We start from the raw sequence: 14,127 nt of genomic DNA on the forward strand, positions 1-14,127 counted from the left end.
CAGATTTCATTACTGGAAAGTGCTGCCAGCCTAATAAGAGCTTTCCAGTACCAGAGCCCTTCAGAGCACAAAGGTGGGGCCTGCTTTGAAAGCATATTTTACTTGTTTTTGTTTTTTGCAGGTTGCACTATTTTCTAGTATTTTGGTTTTAATTGACGCAGATACTGGTTGCCCTAATGCTTACAAATGTGAGCTGCTGTACTCAAAGAAACACTTGAGTGAGGGAAAATTCAGGACAGATAAATGATTGCTTCCCACTCCTTAATCTCTTCTATGGGTTCCAGCTGCATCCTCTTCTCAAAAGTACCATCTACTTTTCTGTGAAGAGGAATTTGTAGTATCAACCATCTGCACTGATCTTAGGTACTGCACATCACAGAAGAGAAAACTAAGGACTGATCCTGTATCACACAAAGTATCATAGCCCTTGAGTATCATTCCCCTTGAGTCTCCCAAAGGTAGGAATGGGCTACTTGCATGGAAATTACACACATCCATTGGTCTGCACCACTGTAAGGATTTTCTTGTGTGGTGTTAGTAAAGATATTTAGGGGGTGCAACATAACCATCACAAGAACTTGCACAAGACGACAAAAAGATAAAATACAAGTAAAGACATCTGAAGGTAAAATGCAAACAGGTGCACTGAGTAGCAATCTGGTGCACTAGTGACAGCTACTAGATATAATCTGTCCTACAGATGCACGTCTTACCCTTGAAGAATCAAGGTTATTAAAATACTGTTTCTCCCTAAATCCACATGCCACTTCTACTGCTTTTAGCTCCTCTTTCTTCCCTGCCCTCAAGGACTGAAATCTTGACAACAATCATGTTATATTTTAATGTAATAGAAGGAACAGTAAAACTAATTCCAGCCTTGGGCAGTCCCGACAGCAGTAATCTACTCTCATCCTTGACATGTTGTACATAACTGAGACTGCAGCTAGACTGTATCTTTTTATCTACCACACACTGAAGAAATGGAACACAGGGCTCCCCTCTGTTCTTTTCACTGGGTGCCCAACAATCCCTCTGCCTCAGTCAGAGCATAGTAAAATACTGAAAGATCTAAAGATAAATAAAAGCACACACAGCAACACAGCCAAGATAAAAGAATTACTGCAGATGGCTATAGATGTACAAATTGCAGCATACTACTATGTGGTACAAGAATATTATAGGTTACATCACTTGCTAGACTTGGGTTCGTTGACTTCAGCTGACAAAAAATGACATCCCAAGTACACTTTTGCCTACTTCTTCCTTGTAATTAACACTAGCAGTCTTTAATGTATGTTACAGCAGGGGACTGCTATTCTAGCCATTAGTAATGCACACACCAACAAACGTAGCAATCATGAGACTCTGACATGGCAGTCTCCAGTTCCCCAGCCTCAATTACTAACACAGCTCCTCCAACACAAGCTATATAAAGCAGTTCGCTGGCATGCTGAGGGCTGAGGCAAGGTTTAAAACATCCTCAGAAAATTAACTTCTGCACATTTCCCACAATTAAAAGCATTTATTTCTATTAATTTTAATTGTAACACTTAAAATTTTCTTTCTTTTTAAAAAAGCTTGTTTTATCTTCTTGGTTGGTTGTGGCTTTTAAACATTATTTTCTTAGAGAGCTATTTAGTGAAAACAAAAGAAAATGGTTTCCCCGCACTCCTCAGGGTAACAAAAATTTCTTTGAGAGAATAACTGCATGTCAGGCTGAAATAGGGTGGATATTATTCAAACAGAACTACTGGCATCTAAATCTAACTTCACATGTATATAGTTAGTTTCTCTTTACTCTGTTCTCAAGCTGAAACACATAATGTGTTTTGGGCACAGTAAACTAAAACGCATTCTCTGAACAATGCCAGCAGTATTGTGACTGTGGTTGGAAATCACACAAACGCATGGATGAACACAGGAGATTCTCAGAAAACACATTCTCTTCACTGAACAGCCTCTCTCCAATTAGATAAAATTAGACTCCAGTTTATCCGATAGTAAAAAAGATCACATCCAAAAAATAATGCACAGTCTGTGCTGAGCCTAGTCAGAAGCCTGATGAATATAAAACTACCTGCTTGGGAGATTTGGATAGCTTTTTCATACACATACAGCAAAGGAGAAGAAAATCACATGTATGCCTGTCCATTAAATTGTTCTGTGGTGAGAAGTTACCCATTCCCAGGTTCATCCCTCAGACACAAATCTCAAAGATTCATGCAGAATTATTTCTTATTTTTTCTGAAATTTTACATGATCAAATATTCCTCTCTACATTTTGTTTGGATGGAGGGGAGGAATTGGCTTAATTTTATTCAGCTTTTCCATTTGTGATGTAATGTGGGACTGGAAAAATGAAAATTATATTAAATTTTATTAATTAAAATATTATGTCCCCATTTTCCAAACCATTTCCCCCAAGAGATCACTTAGGCATAAAAAAATTGTCCCTTAATTTTTTTGATATTTTTCTTTTGTGTCGCATTCTTTTGGGTTTTGGCCTATATGAAATACAGTAAATTATTGAATTCAATCACCCTAAATCTGTGCCCAGAACAAGCATCTTCGTCTCTCACAGGTACACATAATCACAGTCCAAAGTCTGACAACATAACTGCTCAACAAGTTCTCCCACAGTATACAAGCAAAAAAGCCTGAAGGCATTCTTGTCACCTACACTGCTAAGGATGTACATGTAATTTTAATTTTGGCACATTCCCCCAAGCTGTCATCCTACTGCTTTACCCAAGCTTTCTTTTCCAGTATAGGGAGTTCAGTCACCAATTTTGGTGGCAAAAGGCTCAGACCCACCAAATCCACATAAAGTACAAGATCAGTCCCACCAAGGTGATGATTTCCAGGGATTTTCAGCAAAGTAAAAGGGAAACAATGCATCTGTCTGAGGTTTGTTGGTTGGTTGGGTTGTTTCTCTTCTTTTTTTTTTCTAGTTTTAGAGCATGACAAAGCCCCAAGCCAACAGTGTCATTTATTTGAGCCTTTGTGATGTAAAGATTTCTAAAGAGCTTGTTTCATCTTATGAGAAAAAGGGAGGAAGAGGAGGGGAACAAGCTTGTTCCTGTTTCAATTTTAACTCTGAGGACAACTTCAAGGCCAAACTGCAGACACCTAAAATACAGGGTTTCTAAAGAAAACGCTGACAGCCTATGAACTATAAAAGTTATGGAAAACCCTGTAATAGTAATAATAATATATTTCATTTATATATAGTGCTTTTTCTCCCAAAACATCTCCTAAAGTACAAGTCAGGCAATCTCATCTGTGGCAGTAAAAAGGACTCAAATAACAAGTATTGTAAACTTCTGGATTCATGAATAGTTCCACCCCTAGTTCAGTTGCTGGCCAGAACTTCCAGTTAAATTGAGTTAAACTAAACAAATGCATTTGGGCAGCTCACCTGGTCACTAATGCCTTTCCTGTGAACTGTTCTGAGTGTCAAGGATGAGAGAGACTATGCAGTACGATCAGAGATTTCCCTTAGGGCTTCAATATCCAAGCAGCCTGAAAATCACAGACCACAGCACACAGCTGATAAGTCTCAAACTCCAGTGCTTTAGATTTCCCTCTAGACAGCTCGAGAAGGAACAAGTCACTGCTATAATATACAGGCTCTTTATCTGGGTAAATAATAGTTGAGAAAGAGAAAAACAACATAAACTTCTCCAGCAGAAACTAGCAGGAGTGCAATGGCTTTTACAGTTTCAGTTAAATCTTTTCGAGGAGATAGTGACTTCAACATAAGAATAAATTTTCTTCAGAAGTTTCTTCAAGGGACCAAAGTTACAATAATAATAGTAAAGTAAAGCATAAGTGAATCCTATATGAATCACAGAACCCAGGCACATAGCCTCTTGAGGAGAATTGGGGCTGCTTCTTTCATGTATGTTACTTCCTATCACATTACGTGATTTACAAGCAGTGTAGCTGAAAATAAGAAATCATTAAGAAAATAATTTTATACAGGTCTTAGTGATTTATTTTCCACAACAGTTTCTTCTCCAAAGATCCTACTAGCAAGCTGAATAATAACTGCCTGAATCAAATTTATGATGAGAAATGGACACTAACCAAATAGTAAAATATTTGTGGCATATGGGAACCAGCAACTATGTGAGCTGCCCAAGTTGTTTTCAGCTGGCTTTGCTTGCTTTTATTGAAAAAATAATATCCATACATGAACAGCCAACTTCTGGTCTCTTTGAAGTCAGTGGGAACTTTGCCATTGACTTCAGCAGGACCAAAATTTGGATTCCTCAAATCTTATTTGGGAGGTGGGGGTAGGAATTTGTTTGGTTTTTTCTTAAATGTGTATACTGGAACAGGAAGACTTCTCAAAAGCAGTATCATAAATGATCGGCTAATTAATTTCAACCAGTGACGCCGCAGCAATATATTCTAAAATCTCAGTTCTGAGACTTTGCGTTAAGTGCCAATATGCCAAGCACTGAGTGCACGCAGCTTCAGCTCTGAAGAGCCAAATATCTAAATAGAAAGGATTAAAAAAATTTAAAAGATCATCATGTCCATTTCACAGATGGGGAAGCTGAGGCACTGATTTATTATGGACTCTTTCCCTTCCCAAGATGATTAGTTATACTTCCTCTACACATCTAAGTGAAACAACTACATTTAAATAGTTTGCTCAAAGATATAATTATACAAGTTATAGAAATCCATTTTATGATACCAAATTCCTGGTCAATATAAAACTATCTTTTTACTTCCCTTTTGTAATTACAATCATTCATTTCAGACAACTGCAGTTTCCTAACGTAATGATCAAGGGCATCACCACAGCCCTAATCAAGGGACAATATAACAGGATTTTAAAGGCAGTAAAAGTTGGAATAAATATATGTAAGTAAGATTCTTATGCAAATAGATTCAGCTTCATATTTATCCTTACAGAAAGCAGATTTACATACCCAGGACTGCACTTATGAACAAAAACAATTTACACATTAATTCAGCAATACTCTAGAAAGCTGTGGATTAAATTAATAAAAACAAGTGAATACTGAATAAGCTTGACACAAAATCATCCCTGTTTGAAGATAAATCAAAACCACTGTGATAAATTATATACTTAGTTGGAAAGATACAAAGCTTCTGAATGAACCAGAACTCCCCAGTATTGGGTGTAGTATCACATGCATACCCCTAACAGCTCCTTAGGATGAAGGCAGATTTTCTGATGGCTCAGCTTGACCCAAGTACATCACAAGGCCTACTTAAAACTGGAGTAAGCGTATCACAGGAAAGGGAAAATAATGAACAGCAGTGCACTGGCAGATGAAGTCTAAAGAAGCCAGGCAATTTCAAGTCTTTTTTTCTTATTTTAACTTCAGAAAACTCAGAAATCTGGGACACTGCTCCAAAACTGCATGGTTTACTTATAGCAGATCTGAAACTTGCCCCATAAACTACATCTTTCTCAATTTCATGGGAAAGGCAGTTGCAGGAGACTCGGCCACAGTGCCTGGTTAGCCACGAACCAGAAACACCACATGAAAAGCTATTTTCATAGCACTTACACCCAGTTCAAACACAACTCAAAAAGCGCATAGTCCTACACTGTATTTTTAAGGTAAAAATATCTTTTTGAAACTTAGGTGTTGTTTGGTTTAGAGTTTAAGCAAAGGTTCACATAGTTTTCATTAAACAGAAATCAAAGGGGATTTACAGAACTAAAAATGAACCAAATCTTGCAGCATACAATTCCCAGAGCCTTGTCTAGTCACTTATGTGCGAGGCCATAGTCAATTGCTACCAAAGAGAAATAGAATTGTATCAGTGCACACTGCACATAGATACACAAAGTGCAAAGGAATGGAAAATAAGGTCTGTGTCCTCAACTCAGTGCAAGAAAGCCAAGTTCTTCTGAATTCAGCTTATTTTATAGTAGTTGACACTCACTAAGAACCTTGACCCCAGGGCAATTCATATTGTAAGATACTGCAGACCCTTCTTCCCTGGGGATCTTCCCCAGATGCTCTTATCTATTACCAGTCATCAGAGTAGGAATAAGGGGATTCGGATAATGGGGTTCATCACTACCAGAAAATGGAGGCAGCAGCCTGATGTGGATACTGAGTGATTTACCTTATGGCTAGGTTTCTAGAGACAATGATTCAATATACTTTGAAATAGTCAAAGTCAAGACAAACCTCATTGTAAATAAGGCCAGAGACTATGATTAACCTACACATATGCACGTCTAACACCCACTAGTATAAACTTAAATTATAAACTTAGAGTACAAGCTCTTTTAGTTTCGTCAGAAGCTATTTCATGAGCTGAATGACATTTCATGACTAATTATTTTTAAAACTGCGGGATGTGAAACGAACATCTATTATTTTCTAAAATAAAAGGAGCTCAGTTTTTTAAATCTAGATCATTCAGTCTACTTAAAAGGGCAAATTACAGCTTTATTGTAGGCCAATTATTCTCATGGAGATCACTTGAACGTCTATAAATGCATTCTTTCACAGGCAGTATTATTATTCGAACACTGATGTTATTTAATTAAAGGATGAAAAATATCTCAGGTACTTCAGGTCAAAACTCATTTAAAATGAGTGCTGCTCTACACAGATGCTGTTGTACTTTTATGGAATGGGTCTTTCAGCCTCTGAGGTCTGAGTCCCAGGCCTCAAAAAGCATTTTGCTGATGTTCATGGAGCTACACAGAGGGAAAAAAAACAGAGCCAAGCTCATAGCTGATTTTCTTTCACTGCCACCAGGATGCCAGTGCAGCAGCTCATAACAGCAAGCCCACAGCCACACAGAAAGGTGATATCATTTGGGAAGAGCAACCATGGGGTCTGCAGGTTGAAGCAATTCCCTAGAGCACAAGTAATTTCTCTTTGCACTCATCTGCGTGGGATGTATTTCACGCACACTAAATGGCTCTCAGAAAAGATGTCACAAACTTTCTGAGGTGGCCCCCACTGCTTGGTGCATCCATCACTCCTCTATTATAGCCTAGGTTTCAATAAAAAAAAAAAAATATGAGTGTAGACTTCACATTCTCAACAATAAATTCTCTCTCTCCAGAAAAGTTTTATCTAAGGGTCAGTAATGCAGAACTCATCACCAAGAGCTGATTATGAAGATTGTGAACCATGCTCTGGGTTATTATAATCTGATTAGTATAAGAATCTACTTTATCCAGCTCTGTGACAGTTCAGTATAGATTATCTTGAACACTTCAGCTGGTTGTGTGAACCCACTGAGAAGTTCTTCCAATCCCACTGGCTAGCATTAACCTAAAATGAAAATGTTGACTGTGTTAAAAATAACCCTTTCAGCATTCAGGGGGGACAAAATATTCCCTTTATTTGTACTTATCTCCTCATTCTTCATGTTTTGAGTCATGTCTCAAGATCAACTAAAGGCAGCCTTATTGTGCTTCCAATTATATAAATCCATGGAATTTATGCCAATACTTTTGTCATATTTATTGGAACTGGCATTTTTCTGGACTCTGTTCACACTATGACTTATGAGCTTAATTAGGGTTTCATTTGTTTTTGCTCTTTAAAATAAATTAAGAGCAGGTTTGGGTGATTTATTCTCCCTCATGATCTTTATTTTCTAACATTGCTGAATTCACGTTGTACATTCTAGTTGCTATTGATTTATGCCACCTTATGAGGAAAGGCCTTACCTAGTGTCCTGGTGTTGGCTGGGATGAAGTTAGTTTATGTCCTAGTAGCAGGTACAGTGCCTTGGTTTGGATTTAGGATAAGAATTATGTTGTGAGCAACTGCATTGTGCATCACTTGCTTTGTACATCCTAATTCTTTTATCATTATTATCCCTTCCTTTTCTGTCCTTTTAAACTGCCTTTGTCTCAGCCCATGAATTTTACTTTTTTCCCCTCCCAGTTCTCTCCCCCATCCCACTGGCAGGGGGTGGGTGTGTATGTGACTGTGTGGTGCTTAGCTGCCTGCCAGGTTAAACCATGACATCTTGCTATTTAAAAGGTCCTTTTCATTTCAGAACTACTATTTCATTTAAGCCTGTAACATAAACCAGGGATCCCATCTGGTTATACTCATACCAGGGATGAGAAGCTGAAGCAGTAAGATGAAGACTAAATTAGCAGCTGTGCCTGGAATGAGATGGTTGTGCAATGGACTCAAGTTCAGTCTCCGAAATGCAGTCGTAGGATGGGTCATACGTGTTCTTAAAATAACCAGTAACAGGGGAACAGCTAGGCAAGCTAAGGCTTACAGAATGATCTTGGACAGTCCTAAAGACTAGAACTAACATGGTAACAATATATGATAAACTATGCAGTCAAACAGATTTAAGGCACAAATTATCACAATTCAGGAAAAAAGTTAATTTCCCCTGAAATAGTTGCCACGTGCCTAGACAGCAGAATTCCCACCCTTTCATGACAGTCCTCTGCAAGTATGAGCTGCCCAAGAGAGGGCAGGGAAGGAAAAAGCCTATGGAGATGGATACTGCATGTGCCTTCCAAAAAGCAGGTACTGAGAAGTTGTACAATAATCATGACCTCCCTACCTGAGTATAATTCATTCCATTTCTTACTGGGAGTCAAGATTCATCCATCTCTACTGCACTTCAAACCTCTGTCTCTGAAGCCAAATCCAGTCTACATCTTAATGTATTGTATTAAATAAACACAGAATAACATGATACAAAATCTTTATGCTGTTAGAGTTAATTCCTGCTTTACTTCCCCATATTAATAAATTGCTTAGTTTTCCTTGACTGAAGCCCAGAAGACTTGTCCTACATAAGAATTTATGCAAAACACACCCATGTCCAATTGAGTTCTTTCATCAGGGAGAATACTGTCTTCAAGGAGTGAGCCACTGCACCAGAAATGAAAGCACACTCTGAGCATGTGTATCTGAGATAGAGAGACCAGAAAGACTTGCCTAATCTGAAGTGCTAAGAGCAAAAAAGCCTTTTATTCTTGATTCCCAAGGCTCTTCACTGATTCTCAGAGCACTGTTTGGGTTCTTCTTTGAGGTCAGAACTTTTAAGAATCACCTTGTGTCGGGTTTTCAAAACACAGGCTGCTGCCCAGTTCTCAACAAACTCGCTTAGTGGAGTAAGGACAAAGCATAAAAGCAAAACACAACACTCAATTCTCTTGCAGCAGAGATCAAAGAATCTCTTGCAGGGTATGCAACACTTTTTCTCAAGAAAACTCCAGCCTAACAACAAAAAGTTGCAAAAGCACATCAAAACCTGAATACTGTTAGCACAGGTTAAATGCTTTCGTTCTGAAAATTGAAAGATGGTCTCAAAATTGTTCACTGATAAACCAGATGTTTGGGATTTCAGGAGACAGGGATCACTGAAAGATCTTCGATGACCCTTGAGGAACTCCCAGCTTATAAAGCAGAAATGCAGAAAACCTGCTTGACAACCACAGATTCATTATAATTATACAACTACCCACACACAATATGTACTGAAGTCTTGGACAAAGGGGAAAGCAGTGAAAGAGAAGGATAATTAAAAAAGGTTAGTTTGGTTTTCTCCTTTATGTGGATAAATAAGGCTGATGACCATTCAGTTAGAAAGAACATCACCTCAATTAAATGAACAACTATTAACAACACAAATTCTTGAGGGATAGTAGTAGTAGCTGGTGCTCTGTTAACAACCCCCAGGTCAGACACTTACTCCTCCTAGATATGAATTAAAGTTTTAAAGAGGGAACTGAAAGTTAAAAACTCTCAATGATTGCCTGCAAAGTAACAGTTGACATGACTAATTTTTGATGAAACAAATTCTGATGACAATAAGTAAATGCTGTTTTAAAATAATACTATGCTATACCATTGAGGCAAAGTTGGCTATTAAATGAAGTATTCATAAAAGGACATGCAAATCTGAAGGAATAGCAGGGCACCTCAGGGATAGATAAGTCAAACAGAAAAGAAGTCTGATGGGCCCCAGAATATTCTCAGTAACCATTCTTTGTTCTTCTTTTAAATCATGTTTCAAAGAGGTTTATGAATCCATCTCCAATAAGCTTCAGAGGATCAGACAAAATCAACCTCAGGATAATACTTTAAAAGAAACTGGTTTTATCCCTACGAAGAAACAGGCCCACTATCTCTTTTGCACGATTTCTCACCGGCTCTTCATTTCTAAAACAGCCTTGTAAGGGTATGCTCCACACACCTTCACCTGATCCAGTGGGTCACCTTCTACAATAGCCTGCTGTTCCGTACACCTTATATAGTGACTAATTTCTTCCCAGCTTTCAATTCAACCTTCCTGGTTTATCCCACCTGCCAGCTCTGACAGCCAAGTCCTAAATTACTCCTCAAATAACTACTTAATCTTCTCCCTTTTCCTTATGTATTTGTTAAACAGAAAGTTTTTTCAGCTTTCATTTTGGTACCCTAAAACACCTTAGACCTGCTTGTCCATTCAGGGATGACATACTAAACATTGTATTTGTCTGCACAGGTTTCAGCCTGTTTGAGAGGGTACAGATAGGTGAATACATTTGAAGTTGCTGACACCTGCAAACTCCAGCTAGATACATGAGCACTGATCAGTGGAAATACATGCAGCTACTGGCCTCTACATACATTTCTCTTTATTGTATATCTTTTCACAATGTTTTGGCCTTGTATAGTTGCTGCACCTTACTGGGTTTTATTTTCCATTCTATTATTCCTTCAGTCATAGAATCATAGAATAGTTAGGGTGGAAAGGACCTTAAAATCATCTAAATCCAACCCCCCTGCAATGGGCAGGGACACCTCACACTAAACCATCTCACACAAGGCTACGTCCAACCTGGCCTTGAACACTGCCAGGGATGGAGCACTCACAACCTCCCTGGGCAACCCATTCCAGTGCCTCACCACCCTAACAGGAAAGAACTTCCTCCTTATATCCAATCTAAACTTCCCCTGTTTAAGTTTTAACCTGTTACCCCTTGTCCTGTCACTACAGTCTCTGACGAAGAGTCCCTCCCCAGCATCCCTATAGGCCCCCTTCAGGTACTGGAAGGCTGCTCTGAGGTCTCCACGCAGCCTTCTCTTCTCCAGGCTGAACAGCCCCAACTTTCTCAGCCTATCTTGTCCTATCAGCCTATCTTTCTCAGTCCTATCCATCTTGTAATTTTATACAAATGGCATTGAATAGGTTGATCCATCTTCTAGTTAATCAACTTAGTCCTTTCCTGACAGCAGGGACTGATTACAGTACTCTGTTTCTCCTGAATTATTTTGCTTACTTAAATGTTCCCAAAGAATTATCCCACAGTGGAATTGTTCGTGTATCCCTCTGACTGTGTAACGGTGTGCTATGTCCAATAAGGACTCTAAGGCACTAATTGCTCAGTTCATTTAGTTTGCACTGCAAGTGTGGAACCTCTTCGTGTAAGAAATCAGGTGTCAAATCTACAGGTCAGACAAAGCAGGGTTAGAACTGTTTCAAGCAAGCATTCTATTAAGATAAACAACTCAAAATGTAAATTTGGTGTATAACCTACACAGAGTTATGAACAGACTTCCAGTATTTATCTTCTATTTATCTATACAGATACTGTTTCTGTCTTCTGCCTTCTAATTCAAGAATGAAGTTATGCTATACATTTGCCGTTGTTGATACAGACTAGACCCAGGTATGCAGTACAGCAATTGGAGTTTGATTTTCACACACCTATAAAGAAAATCGGCTATCACTGATTTTATATACACGGCAACAAGAAAGAAAATACAAACAGACTGATACTCTTTTTTCAAATATATATACCAAGCTTCATGAACATGCTGCCTCAGGGCTGAACAGGAAATATTAGAGGTGAATAAAAATACTATAGAAACACTTTACTGAAATGTTTGTTTCAGTAAAACAGTAACATTTCAGTTTAGTCCATCATAATTCACAGTAAATGGAAGAAAACCAGAACCATAATGTTAGGGACCCACAAAAACACTCAAAGGTAATGGAAAAAGAACACCGATTAGACTTCTTTATAAAGTGGGATATCACAAGACAAAGCACACCCTGAAAAGTTTGCCCTTCAGCGAGGCTTGTCTGCATCACATTCCTAAAGGCAGCAAGCACTATCTGGTTGCTGCTCATGGAACAAGAAACAGCAGTTTCTTCAAAGCTGCAGAAACTCCTGAAGACCAGTAGAAGGTTGCACAGGCAACGAGCAGAGCATAGCAAAGACCCTCATTACAGTGGCCAAAGTAGCAAACAGGGAGGGAAGGTGTAGTGAGATTCCAGATTGTTAAAAAAATACCCTCATTTTCTTCTTTGAAAAGAAGAAAATTGTATTCTTTGATGCAATGGTCCCTTACATGTATGTAACAAGACAGCGGAACTTATTTCACTTTTGAAGCAAACACTCTGAAAGCATTCAGATTCAACATGTCATCTTAGAACAAAAATATACAATCTATGTTTAAATACTGAAATAAAATGGTTCAATTTTTAAAATGCTGTACAGGTATATAAAGACTTAGCCAAAGCTATTCAGCAGTTTCTTCACAAACAATACCTAGTTCAGCCCATCCACAGTTACAAGTTTTAGTGAATAAAAGAGGAATTAAGGAAAACATTTCCTCAGCATATAGCATAGTTAATTCTGAATCACCCTCTCACAGTCTTGGAAGTCCTTAGCATTTTGCCCTAAGCAGCTACTTTCAGTATAATCTTTCTTTAAGCTGAGCAACCTAAGTAAGGGATCTTACAGCAGAACACAATTCTGAGAGATTTCTTATTTTGTCAAGTCTTCACCCCATGGGCTCCAGGGCATGGAGAGCACAGCAGTCAAACTTGGGGATGACAGCTTTATTCACACTGAGAACGCCCTGCCAATACCCTGACACTAGAAGAACCTTCCTAGTAGATTAGAGTTGTCATTTACATTCAGCAAAAAATGTTTATCGGTCAAGCAAACCCAGATCCCTGAATGATACAGAGTGGTTTTGCATGGACACAGGCAGGCTTGCCTATGCAAGTGTTATTGTTTGGAATAGAGAGCAAAAACACCCCTGTTGTGGCACTGGCCCAAACATTTCTGAGAACCAAAGTCCATCTTATGCTATACTCTAGAACTTATTGGAAATGGTCTGTGATTCAGCTAATTTCATACTTTAGTCAGAGCTGGACTTCGACCAGCATCACTAACACTTTTGGATAATTGTTAAGGGACCATTAAAGCACAATCCAAATTCTTAGAAAAGAATCACTCCATGTGAATTAATGCCACACATTCATTTTACTGACTTGCCGTACAATTTGTACTATAAACTGTGGACTCAGAAGCAAGCAAGTATAAAGGGAACACACCTCTCTCCCCTGTAATAATCCCATGTGCTATCTCTATGTTAATCTTCCTGAGGGTACGGCAACAGAGAGATGGAATAACTTTTTTCCTGGACCATACTATTCCCCAGTGACCACTCCCAGATATTTCTCCAGCTTACTTTATCCAAAGGGAGGAATGTAAGAAGAAACGTAAGAGATATGGTCCAAATTCTCTACTTTGCACCAAAAAGAGATTTTCTGTATTTATCAGCACATGCCTGAGAGAAGTCAAACCAATACAGAACATTTCTGAAAATCATACTCTACGTGCCACTGTTTACATCCATAAAAACCAGACAGAGCATTTGTGCACATAAGGGTACCATGTTTTACGTCCCTTCTTCACAAATGTAAATAACTCCTGCAGGCAGTAGTGAATTGGCTGCTGTGGATTTTGCTGTCCTTGTTTATCACTATGTTCACATGTGACAGTATGGAATACAGAAGTAACAAATAGATAAGTTCTTAGTGTGCTGAGATAAAACTCATGAAAGACAAAATGTGGCATCAATCTCCTTCAAAACTGTGATGCAAAGTTTTTTATGGAAGCACTCTCAATAGCATGAATGTATTCTGGACATAGCAAATTACTTTAGCATAAGCAGACAACCCATTCTTTAGAGAAGTGTTCCTAAGAAATACCCTGAAATCATTTATAATTTGTAATGACAGAAACCATCCCCTCAAAAAATATTTTAGCGCATGGAGAAGTGTAAAGAAGCAAATACACTTTGTACATGACAGGCTATCGCTCTTGTCTTTTTCTCTGAA

General features: G+C 38.5%; 1 protein-coding gene across 3 annotated transcripts in view; it reads right to left on the reverse strand.

Annotated features, from left to right (window-relative positions):
• ADGRD1 (adhesion G protein-coupled receptor D1) overlaps positions 1-14,127 on the reverse strand; it is a 145,389-nt gene that overhangs the window by 80,420 nt on the left and 50,842 nt on the right. The window lies entirely within an intron of this gene.

This window comes from Lathamus discolor, chromosome 12, assembly GCF_037157495.1.
Source record: "Lathamus discolor isolate bLatDis1 chromosome 12, bLatDis1.hap1, whole genome shotgun sequence".
In the NCBI taxonomy this organism is placed as follows: Eukaryota; Metazoa; Chordata; class Aves; order Psittaciformes; family Psittacidae; genus Lathamus; species Lathamus discolor.